Below are 12,899 nucleotides of genomic sequence, written 5' to 3'. Positions count from 1 at the left end.
GAATTTTTGCAACCATGTTCATTAGGGATATTGCCTTGTAATTCTTCTTTTTTGTGGGGTCTTTGTCTGGTTTTGGAATCAAGGTGATGCTGGCTGTGTAGAATGAGTTTGAAAGTTTCCTTCTATTTGTATTTTTTTTGGAACCGTTGAGAAGAATAGGTATTGACTCTTTAAATGTCTGGTAGAAATCCCCTGGGAAGCCATCTGGCCCAGGACTCTTAACTGTTGGGAGATTCTTGCTCAGTGTTCCAATTTCTTTGCTGATTATGGATCTGTTCAAATTTTCTATTTCTGCCAGTTTCAGTTTTGGTAGTGTGTGAGTTTCTAGGAATTTGTCCAGTTCTTCCAGATTGCCCAGTTTGTTTGCATGTTATTCTCATAGTATTCTCTTACAAATGTTTTTATACTGTGGTGTTGGTTGTGATCTCTCCTCTTTCATTCATTCATGATTTTATCTATTTGGGTTATTTTCTCTTTTTGATAAGTCTGGCTTGGAGTTTATAAATTTTGTTTATTCTTTCAAAAAACCAGCTCCTAGTTTCGTTGATCTGTTCTACTGGTTTTTGTTTGTTTGTTTTTGTTGTTTCTCTGTCTATTGTTTATTTCTGCTCTAATCTTTATTATTTCTCTTCTTCTGCTGGCTTTTGGGTTTATTTGCTGTTCCTTTTATAACTCCTTTAGGTTTAAGGTTAAGTTGTGTTTTGCGGACCTTTCTTGCTTCTTGAGATGGGCCTAAATTGCAATATACTTTCCTCTTTGGACTGCCTTTGCTGTATTCCAAAGGGTTTGGACTGTCATATTTTTATTTTCATAGGCTTCTCTGTATTTTTTATTTCTTCTTTAATTTTTTGTTTAACCCATTTATTCTTTAGTATGATGTTCTTTGACTTCCATGTATTTGAGGGCTTTCCAATTTTTTTCTTGTGGTTGACTTCAAGTTTCATAGTGTTGTATTCTGAAATTATGCATGGTATGATTTCAATATTTTTGTATCTGTTGAGGGCTGATTTGTGAGCCAGCATGTGATCTATTCTGGAGAATGTTCCATATGCACTTGAGAATAATGTGTATTCTGCTGCTTTAAGATTAATGTTCTGAATATATCTGTTAAGTCCATCTGGTCCAGTGTGTCATTCAAAGCCATTGTTTCCTTGTTGATTTTCTGCTTAGATGATCTGTCCATTGCTGTTAGTGGGGTGTTAAAGTCCCCTAATATTGGGGTACTTGGGCGGCTCAGTCAATTAAGCGTCCAACTTCGGCTAAGGTCATGATCTCATGGTTCATGGGTTTGAGCCTCCTGTTTGGCCCTGTGCTGACAGCTAAGAGCCTAGAGCCTGCTTTGGATTCTGGGTCTCCTTGTCTCTCTGCCCCTCCTCCGTGCATACTCTGTCTCTCAAAATAAATAAACGTTAAAAAAGTCCCCTACTATTATTGTATTACTGTCATGGGTTTATTTATGTTTGTTATTAATTGATTTATATATTTGGGTGGCCCAAGATGGGGCATAAATATTTACAATTATGATATAATGGCCTTCTTTGTCTTGTTATAGTCTTGGGTTTACAATCTAGTTTGTCTGATACAAGTATGGTTCCTCTGGCTTTCTTTTGCTGTCCATTAGCATGATAGGTGGTTCTCCATCTCCTCCCTTTCAACCTGCCAATGTGCTTATGTCTAAAATGAGTCTCTTGCAGGCAGCATATATATGGTCTTGTTTTTTCAATCCATTCTGATACCCTATGCCTTTTGATTCAAGCATTGAGTCCATTTACATTCAGGGTGATTAGTGCCATAGCATTACCTATAAATTTGGTGTTTCTGGTGATGTTCTCTGTTCCTTTTGGTCTTTTTTTCCCCTCCCAGTCAAAGGGTTCCCCTTTAATATTTCTTACAGGGCTGGTTTAGTGATCATAAACTCTTTTAGTTTTTTGTTTGTCTGGGAAACTCTTTATCTCTCCTCTATTCTGAATGACAGCCTGCTGGATAAAGAATTCTGAGCTGCATATTTTTCCCATTCAGCATATTGAGTATATCCTGCCACTCCCTTCTGGCCTGCCAAGTTTCTGTGGACAAATCTGCTGTGAAACTGATGTCTTCCCTTGTAGGTTAAAGACTCTTTTCCCTTGCTACTTTCAGGATCCTTTCCTAATCTTTGTATTTTGTGAATTTGACTATGATATGTCTTGGTGATGGCTGCCTTTTGTTGAATTTAATGGGAGTTCTCTATGCTTCTTGGATTTTGATGTCTGTGCCCTTCCATAGATTAGGGATGTTTTCAGCTATAATTTTCTCACACAAACCTTCTGCCCTCTTTTCTCTCTCTTCATCTTCTGGGACACCTATGATATGAATGTTTTTTTCATTTTAATAAGTCACTGAGTTCCCTAAGTCTATCTTTGGGATCCATTACCTTTTTTTCCTTCTTCTTTTCAGCTTCATTATTTTCCATTATTTTATCTCTTATATCACTAATTCACTCCTCTCCTTTGCGCATCCTCACTGTCATGGCATCCATTCCCATTTGCATCTTGGTTATAGAATTTCGGCCTGACTAGATTTTAGTTTTCATCTCTGCAGTAAGGGATTCTGTACTGTGTTCTATGCTTTTTCCAAGCCCACCTAGAATTCTTATAATTGTTTTAAATTCTAGTTCAGACATCTTACCTTTAACTGTCTTGATTAAAACCCTGGCCATCATTTCTTCCTTTTCTTTCTTTTGAGGTGAATTTCTTCATCTTGTTTTTTGGAAGAAGAGAGAAAAAAGTAATAAAATGAAATAAAAATTTAAAAAAACACATAAAGGAAACTAGATATTAGATGTGTTTTGGTCTGTTTGTTAAGAGAAGCTTGATAGGAAAAAGAGAAAAGAGCAAAAGAAATAAAATAAATAAAAGTAACATTAAATTAAATAAAAAAATTTGCTTTTTCTGTATGAAAGAAGAAAAACCACAAAACACAACAGAAAAAAAAACAGAAGAAAAAATAAAACAAAACAAAACAAACAAAAAACCCCAGACAAACAAACAAACAGTCCCAAATAAACCTAGATCCAGTTTCCCCTAGAGCTGAAACTTTGCAGCACTCGATGATCAGTAAGCTTAGTGCATGGAAGGGGTTTGTGCTGGTTCTGGGGAAGGAGTCTGCTGCTCTGATTCTCAGGGGGACTTGCCTTAATGGAGAGGTACCTAGAGGGCTCAGCGAGGTGTGGCTTGGTGTAACATCTCCTCTTCCATTTGGTAGCACTGCTTAACTCACTGGGGTGGATCAGTGCTGTTGGGTTAGGGGTGAAAATGGCTTTGTCCCACTCTCTAGTCTCTAGAGTGGGAAGTTCATACAGACCTGTGATCCATCACCCTTCCTGTGTCCCTGGCTTCCATCAGCTCCCCACCTTCCCTTTGTCAGTGTCTGAGCTGTCCACCTGCCAGGTGGTGCCTCCCTCCAGAGTTTTATCTCAGGCGTGGCTGTGTTTCAAAACCCCACACTTTGGCAAATCAAAACAGACAGCTGGTGCCAGAGTTTGCTGTCCTGAGCTGCATTTTTGTTCCTATATGGATAAATGGGGCAGCTCTATGGTGCTCACTATTCTTTTGCCTGTGGGGAGACCATATCATCCCTACCAAATGCACTCTAAGCAGAGGAACCACTTCTCCCTGGGTGACCTAGGGGGATCTTCAGACCATGCTTCCCATTCTGTCACTGTAGCACTGCCAGGTGCTGACCTCCAAAACTTCAGACTCTGCACTCCAAAACTTCAGTTTGCCAAAAAACTGGAAGTATTGAAACCTTTTCCTTTCTCTCTGCCAGTGGTTTGGGGGAAAAGTTTTCTTGTGCGTCCCTGCACTTGTTTTCACTCTTTCTAACTACTTTCAGGGGGAGTCTTTTTCTTGCATGGACCGGATGACCTGCTCAATCTCCCCCTCCCTCTTTCTCCTTTCCGTGAAAAGGGCTCCCCCAACTCCGTGGCACCAGGGCTCCTCTCTCCCATTTCACCTCTCTGCACCCCATACCTGCCACATTCTCTCTCTCAAATTATGCAGATTTTTCTGTTAATCTTCAGATCAATTTCCTAGGTGTTCAAAATGTTTTGATGTTGATCTAGCTGTGTTTGAGGGACAAGAAAACCCAGGGTCCTCTTACTATTCCCCATCTTAACTCCTCCCTAGGTCCATTTCTGACCATTTAAATGCAGGATAAGGTGTAAGACTGATGAAATGTAAGCCTCAATAAGAGCCGAGTGGAAAATCTAATAGATCCTGATTCAGGAGAATAAGAGTAGAGCTAAATTACCTAACCTTTATTTTAACACAGAAGAAGCTCCTGCCCAATTCTGTTTCACTAGAAAAAAAAATAAGCTTGGCTTCAGAATAAGGCAAGAATATGTCACTTTTTAGAGACCCTAAAAGCCCAGGGTCTGAAACCTTCATGTGAGGTGAGAAAATCCACAAGAAATAAAAGATGTGGTAAGTTCTCATAAATTGATGCATATTCATAACTTCCATTTACCCATCAAGTTAACCCATTAAATTAACTTTGTTGAAAGAAAGCAATGGTTTCCTTTAGATCATTTTTTCTGTCTGAGTAAGAAGTTTCTGTTGGGTACACATCGCCTTCCACCTAAAGGCCTGGAGTTTTGATCATTTGGGCCCCCACTTTATCCTGGGGGAAGAGTGGAGTCTGAAGGTGTAGCTTCCCTGCCTTTTGAAGCCTTTGCTACTCCAGACCATGTGGCTTCAGCCTCCCTCGTTCCCACCACTGTGCATTCACATACTTATATACTCTCATCTCAGGCCCAAGGCCAGAGGGAAGAAGGAGGAGGAGAGAATCTGATATGAAGAGATCTCAGAGACCTTTGGGTCTATAGTTCCTGTTGACCAGACTGAAAAATTAATAAAGTAATCTTTGGGCCATCCAAAAGAAAAGCAAATTCTTCTGCTTTCCTTGGGAGATCTATATGGAAGAGTTGGTTTGAAAACTATTTTTGCATATGTGTGAGTCTGGGTTAGCATTTGGGGATGGTTCCATCCACCTCCTGTGTCCTCATCTCCCTGCTACAGCTACAGTGGCTTTCTGTCTGTCACCTGTCCTATCATTGGTATATACTAGACATTCCTTAAAAAATTACTTACTGAATTAATGAATGCTAAGTACCCTGGAAAGTGGGCTATTTTCACACCTTTCCCATAGGAGGAGAAAATAGAGTCCCTGCAGCCCTGATCTTTCCCTGAGTTTTACCCCCATATTTCCACTGAATGCTACCAGGTTCCATAAATCAACAAGTACAAAACCAGACTCATCACTGACTTTCTCAATTTTACTGTTTCCCAAATGTTTCCCATATCAGTCATGACCTTACAACCTCACCACTATTGATATTTTGGGCTGGATAATTTTTTGTTGTGGGAGGCTGCCCTGTGCATTGTGGGATGTTAACAGCATTCCCAGCTACTATCCACTGGATGCCATTAGCAACCCCTCCTCCTACCCCCAAGCATGACAGCCAAAAATGTCTATGATTATGGTCAAAAGTGCCCTGGGGGACAAAATCACCTCTGGTTTAGAGTCATTGACACAGTCATTCAAACCCACCACCTTAGTTAACTTCAAACTTAATTAGCTTTTTCTCACCCACCAGATCCATGTAGTCACCAGCTGGGTAGATTCTACTCCTAACCACATTCCAAACTCATCTCTTCTTGATTTCCATGCCAGGGACACTATCACACAGCCATACTCTCTTCTTGCTGTGTTTCTCTATTTTATGCTATGTTTTTAAAAGTTTCATATATGGAAACCTGAAAATGTCACTGCAGTGTTTAAACTTTTCAGTGTCCTTTCAAGTAATTGAAGCCCTAAGTTCCAAAGATGGCATATAAAGCACTTTTCTGGCTTCCCTCATCACAAGTCTATCTTGTTTCTTTATCTGCTTAGCCCTTCTCCACCTCACCACTATCTCCAGTTGGCACCCACAGGCAGATTCCTGACACCTCCTGGATGTCCCAGATCTTGAATGCTGCAGGGGTTGTAGGCCTTCTATTTCCATTGCTTACAATGTCCTTTCTGCTAGCTCTTTGGAACTAGAACACGTTCCAACTCCTCTGGGAGACCCAAATATAAAGAGTCACACAGTAAGGGACTATGTTAGTTGTTCTAATATTAAGGCCTAGGATAGTGCCTGGCACACTGGAGTCATGTAAAAAATGTGCATTGCAAACTCTAGGAAACCAGTTAAAACAAGGAAAGCTCCAGGACTATCAGGTCTTGGAGGAGAGGGGGTTTGGCTTGGACTAGCTGGGGGTGCTGTGGGACTAATCATGGATAGTCTGCTCTTAGCGCTTGCCAGCTGGATGAACCCCAATGTTAAAGGTGGAGACTTCTTACTGTTGGTGACTTCACAGCTGTCATTACCCTGAGGAAGGGCAATGATAGAGTCATAAGAGATATCTATGAATTATTCAGCAGAAGCATGAATAATTCCAGCAGAAGTTTGGTAGCCTTACTAGGTTTTTCCTAAGTCTTCAGTTCTAAAATAAGCAGTTTGGTTCTGTGGTTCAGAATTTTCTTTCTTTGATTCCCCAAATGCATCATGATAATATTATTATCATATCATAACATATCATATATCATATCATATCATATCATATCATATCATATCATATCATATCATAATTGTATCATATATCAAGCTGATTCTCTTGCTCCAGTTCAGGCAGCATGGCTTCCCTGACCATGTCTGGGCTCCAGCCTAATGATGAGGCTGATTATTACTGCTCAGCATGGGGACAGCAGCTTCAGCACTTACACAGTGATTCAGGCCAGTGGGGAAGTGAGACACAAAACCTGAGCTCTCTTGACCTCACCCAGTGCATTGGGAACTCACAGAGCACCATTTGAGCTTGGACCCACGAAAAGATAAGGCTGAGTTCCAAGTGACAGCAGAGTGTACTATTCAAAAGTATTAAAAATAATATGAGGGACACCTGGGTGGCTTAGTCAGCTGAGTGTCTGACTTCAGCTCAGGTCATGATCTCCTGGTTTGTGAGTTTGAGCCCTGCATCAGGCTCTGTGCTAACAGCTTGGAGCCTGGAGCCTGGAGCCTGCTTTGGATCCTGTGTCTCCCTCTTTCTTTCTCCTCCCCCCCAGCTGGTGCTTTTTCTCTCAAAAATAAATAAATAAACTTAAAAAGCAAGATCTTACCACCACAAAGTACTTTAAAAAATAATGAGTTAAAATGACTGGACCTACACATTTGGCAAATATATATAGGAAATATCATTGTGAATATATTTATGGCAATTTAAAGGTATGTACATTCACATGTATTTAAAATTGATAAAAAGGAATACAAGATTTAAACTAATGGAATATTTTTTTTCCAGGTTTTTCTTTTCTATTCCACTTGGAGGTGCTGGATTCACATGCTCAGATTGTTCAACTCTGCAACCTCAAGTGGCCTTTCTACAGGGTCACCAACAACCAGCCTCCCCTCTTTTTGAGATTATTTGACTCAACTTTCTGTACCTATCAATATGCACACAGAGAAATGTCCCCATATTTGTGTTTCTGTTGCACCCTTAATTAGACTGTCTTTTCACATACCATATGCAGTGTGTCTGGAAAGAGCAGGCAGAATTGGAGCTATAGGGATACAGTTTCAGAGACTGACAGTTTGAAAAAAAATGATAGTTTTCCATCAAGGTAAAAATCTAGGTGTTAGAGTATCACTATTCCAATGGTGGACATACTGAGGTCTCTTCTCATTCTGTTGTCTTGGGTAGTGACACCAGGAAAAAATACAGTGCAAAGACACTGTCCCTTGTGCTTACCACAGTGTTACCACAGTGACTGGAGAATGTGGGCACTGTGGCCAGCTGGGGGTGCTGTGTGACGTCCTAAAATATGCCAGATAGCTGGTAAACCGCCCAGCCGGCTCTAGGGAATTTGGACAAACTGTGTGCTCACTGATGTGTGACTTTCCTCCACCTGTGATGCCAATCCCCCATCATCCCATGAGCTTCTGGGTCTGACTTTCCTTCTGGTTCAGATTTGGGTCGTATCCTTTTCTTTTGCAAAGTCTTCACTCAAATCTGTCTAGAAAGGGCTGATAGACAATAAAGACCCAGAATATATGGGGACAGAGTAAGTCTGCTCTTGTGAGAGTCTGGCTAGGGGCTATGACAGTTTGTTGGCATTATCCCCACAGTGGAGTTTCAGAAGACAGAGCTCTGACGCATCTCCAGCATGCCCTGGAGCTTTTTCTCCTCAGTCTTTTGTAAATGGAGAATTTGCCAGAGGTTTAGGTGAAGGGTTCTTTAAGGTCACACAGGATCTGCTTTTTTTCCTCTGGCCTCCAAGAATCAGGTGTGCTGTGATACTAGACTCACAACCCTCTGTCTCAGTGTATTGGTCACTTGGACGGAAGGTCTCCAACTTCTTCAGTGGAAGCCTTAAAAGTGGGTAATTTTAATGCAATCTTGCATCAATAGCTGTCAACTTGAAGCACTATAAATGTGATGATTGTTGTTCCCTGACTGTAGCCTGAGGGACAGACCTGGAATTATAGCCTCTTCAGAGATTGTACTGTGTTCTTGGCCCTACAGAAGGGGCCAAGGCATCCTCTCAGCCTCCTTTGCCTACCCATTTACTCCCGTATCACAACCTGTGACTAACACTAGCTCACTGGGGATGTTTCTGCTGTCATTTCTGCCACCAGCACAGGAAGATCTAAGACATTTAGGTCTTTAGCAATGTCTACTCATGTGGTTCTGTCAAGGCTTAGACCTAACCATTGATTTCACTTTTAAAAATTGCATTGTCTAATAGTTATAGAACAATGTTGAATAATAATGGAGGTAATGAGCAACCCTCTTTTTTCCTGATTTTTGTGGAGATGCCTCCATTAAGTAAGATGCTAACTTTGGGACTAAATTATATGTGTTTGTGAGAGAATGTATTTCATATTATAAATGTATCTGTCTGTTTTTATTTTCTTACCTTTTTTTTAAAATTAGGAATAGTTATTAAATTTGGTGAAAGACTCAGAATCTATTGAGACAATATGATCTTATCTTTTGGCTTATTAACATGGCATATTATATTAAAAGTTTTCTTTTTTTGTTTTTATTTTAGTTTATGTTTTAATTTTTCTGTTTATTTATTTATTTATTTATTATTTAATTTTTTTTATTTTTGAGAGAGAGCAGAGCATGAGCGGGGGATGGGCTGAGAGAGAGAGAGGGAGACACCGAATCTGAAGCAGGCTCCAAACTCTGAGCTGTCAACACAGAGCCTTACACGGGGCTCCAACTCACAGACTGTGAGGTCATGACCTGAGCTGAAGTCCGATGCTTAACCGACTGAGCCACCCAGGCTCCCCAAAAGATTTCTTAATATTGATCCAAATTTTGTTTCTGAAATAAATCCCACTTGGTAATAGTAGATTAATTTATTAATCTAGTATTGAATTGTTTGTTAATATTCTATTTAGAAATTTTGTTAAATCAATATTCAATGATTTGGTCTGTAATAGTCATTTTTGTGTATTTCTTTGTCAGGTTTAACTGTCAGAGTTATAACTGCTTTCTATGAGAACAGGGAAATTTTCTCTTTCTCAAGCTTTGGAAAAAATTATGAAGCAAACAAATTGGAATCATCTTCCATTCTTGAAGATTTGTTAGAAGTTTCCTGTTAAACTATCTGGGCCTAATGCCTTTCTGTGGAGCATTGTCATGATAACATTCTCTATTTTTTTCCTAAGGAAATTGCTCTGTTTAAATGTTCTATCTTTAATGGGACCAACTTTGTATTTTCCAAGGAAAGTATGTATTTCTTTCAGTTTTTTTTAAGTAGAGGTTTTCTTTTAGCAATTTGTTTTTCATTTTTCAATAATTTCTACATATTTGTCAATTTGGCATTATCCATTTTCATTGAATAAGTTGGTAAGTGGTTTTCCTCTTTTGTCATTAGAAAAAGATTTTGATGTGCTAATTAGGTTGACTTTTTAAAATTCTCTGCCACATTATCTGTTGCTTTCATGGTGATAAAGAAATGGGTTGTCTCTTGCTTATCTTTTTAATTTTCTTATACAAGGCAGAACTTTAAAGTTCTCCCCCTTGCTTGTTTTTTCCTTCACAGGATGGTTCCCACGGAACTCCTCAGCTTTCTTTTTAATTATTTTTTTCCCCAAAACATTATCATTCTTAGAAGTCCTTTTTAAAATGTCCCTTTACCAGAACCAGGGCTTTGGCCTCCCTGCAGTCTTTCTTGGTATCTTCATACTTGTAGGGTTTTCTATTCCTACCAGTGGTTTTAGATTCATATCAGATCCACTGCTAGCTTTCCTTTTCTGTCATTCACAAAGCTGTCTTGACTGACCTTGTTTTCTGCTTAAACTTTGGCTGTTGATGGAAGCATGAGAGAGAGCCTGCTGGGATTTGGTAATTTGTGTGCTTGTTTATTTATTTTCACTCACATGTTATTTGAAGTTTGGACATTTTTTGTCTTATTGTTTTACTGGGAGTGTAGGTTTTGTGTGGTTTCATTTGCCTTTCTTTCTTTCTTTCTTTCTTTCTTTCTTTCTTTCTTCTTTTAAACTGGGTATGGATTTTTGAAAAGATGTCGTAGTTACTTTAAATTTTCTTGGTGGACATTATCTCAGTATTCCAGAATTTTCTATTCTACATTTTGGAAAAAAAAAGAGAGTGACATCAGCAGCATGGAAGAATGGTTGGTCTCTATCCCATGTCACCCCACAGGAACAAATGTTTGGCAGCCATTCAGAGACAAAACTGCCTTTGGGGAGCTGTGGGATCCAGGTGGGAGGTTGCAAAACCTGGTGGGCCCTGACCAAGGAAGGCCAATTTGAGATGGAAGATCCACATAGCAGTGGCAGGACTGCTGATTATGGTCCAGCTAAAAACCAGAAGCAGCCCCATCCCCGTGGGGACTTAGCTCCACCTCCACTTGTCTGTAGTCTTGTCACCAGCCCCTTCCACCAAGGAAGAACCTTGACTATAGGTGCTCCTAGGAACAGGCCTACTGAGGTTGGACCTGACTGCAGTCCCTGAAGCAGTCCCAGCACCTGGATCAGTCCTACTCTTGTGGTCTGAGGCAGTTTTGTCCACCCATGGACTGACCCAAGGGACTTGGCAGAAACCACACACATAGGCACTCCTGGTAACAGGCTCATCAAGCTGGACTTTCTGAAGTAGTCTCATGACCCCACTCTAGTCTTGCTCTACTGTGGTCCAGAGGTAGTTCTGCTCAGCTAGGGACCAGTCCAGTGACCTTATGGGAGCACATGTGACTGTGCCCCTAGCAACAGGCCTGCCAATCATGGATCCACCTGTGGACTTGGCAACAGTCATGAGTTTGGGCTTCAGCCTCACTAGACCACAAACCTAGAGGTAGGCCCATCAGTTTTGCTTATTTATTTTGGGGGGGGAGAGGGAGAAAGAGAGCACCCACATGTGATTGGGAGAAGGGCAGAGAGAGAGATAGAGAAGAATCCTAAGCAGGTTCTTCTCTCCCTGGGCAGAGCCTGACCTAAGGCTCAATCTCACCAACCATGAGATCATGACCTGAGCCGAAATCAAGAGCTGGATGCTTAACCAACTGAACCACCCAGGTGGTCTAAGCTCCACAGGTTTAAAAGAACATGTTATATATATGTCAAAGCTTATCAAATTGTACACTTCTAAAAATACCTCAGTAAAGCTGTTTTTAAAAAAGTTTACTTAGCTTTTCACGGTGAGATTTCCTTCTGTTTCCTGACTGGACCCCTTTCTGCAATCTGAGTTTAGGGTCAAAGGAGGAAGGATTAATAATCTAAACTCCAGTATCAAGGTCCCATCTCAAACAAGGCCTGCAGGTCTAAGTGGTACGTCCGGTGAACAGAGTCCTAAAGCTTCCTTGTCTACTATCAGAGCTGCTTCAGCACAGAAAATTGTGACTGGTACTTACAGGGTTTGAGCTAAAATGACCCCAGAAAGAGCAGCATCTACAAAAATGGGTTGGGAAAGGTGACTTTGGAAAAGGAGACCAAAAGCAAAAATTTAACTGCTGAAGTCACCTGCAAAATACCGAATTTGCTTTTTAAGAAATGCTCATCTAAAAGACAACCTGATTCCACAAAGAAGCTCTGAGTCTCAGTCCATGTCCCTTCCTGGGAGACCTAGCAGATCCTGTGAGTTGTGTAGTTCAAAATCACAATCAAGACATTGGATATACCTGTCACCCCCAAATGTTATTTGCTTAAAGATGTTATTTGTTATTACTCTTGGAGAGTCTTGAGCAACTTTAAGGGATCTGAATTACAATGGCTTTGGTGACCTTGTCCTTAACTTCTTAAGGACAGCTGAGAAGCCACTAGGATTTACAGCCTCTGAAAGGAGATTAACCATCCCCAAAGGATCTTTGCTACTGACAGACACCTCTCCCTTCAATAGCTTTTCATACTAATGTTGAGTATAATAAGTCTGGACAATTTCCTAAGGCAGTGTTTGTAGAGCCTGTATCTGTGAATCTGGATTCTGGCAAAATAAGATTCCATGCTTTCATTGGTGTCAAGATACCAAGGTCAGGGTTCTTGCTATCAATTTCAACCTGAAAGAAATACTAATACCCACTATTTATTAACTGCCTACTGTGTGCCAGGTTCTGAACTAGGTGCTCCATATACATTATTCTAAATTCTGACAACCTGGGAGGTAGATGTTTTAATTTTCTTTTTATAGAACTGCAAATTAAGTCTTGGTGCATTTAAGTGATGGCACCTAAAGCTGTGTGGCTAGTGAGTCTCAGAAATAGATTAGGTCCCCGGGTCCATCTGTGCTTTTCTGTTAAGCCACACAACCTTTCAAATAAAAACATTGCAGAAGGTAAATATATCCTAATTTACTTCA

The sequence above is a fragment of the Acinonyx jubatus genome, chromosome D3 (genome assembly GCF_027475565.1).
Source record: "Acinonyx jubatus isolate Ajub_Pintada_27869175 chromosome D3, VMU_Ajub_asm_v1.0, whole genome shotgun sequence".
NCBI lineage: Eukaryota > Metazoa > Chordata > Mammalia > Carnivora > Felidae > Acinonyx > Acinonyx jubatus.
This window is presented reverse-complemented; position numbering follows the sequence as displayed.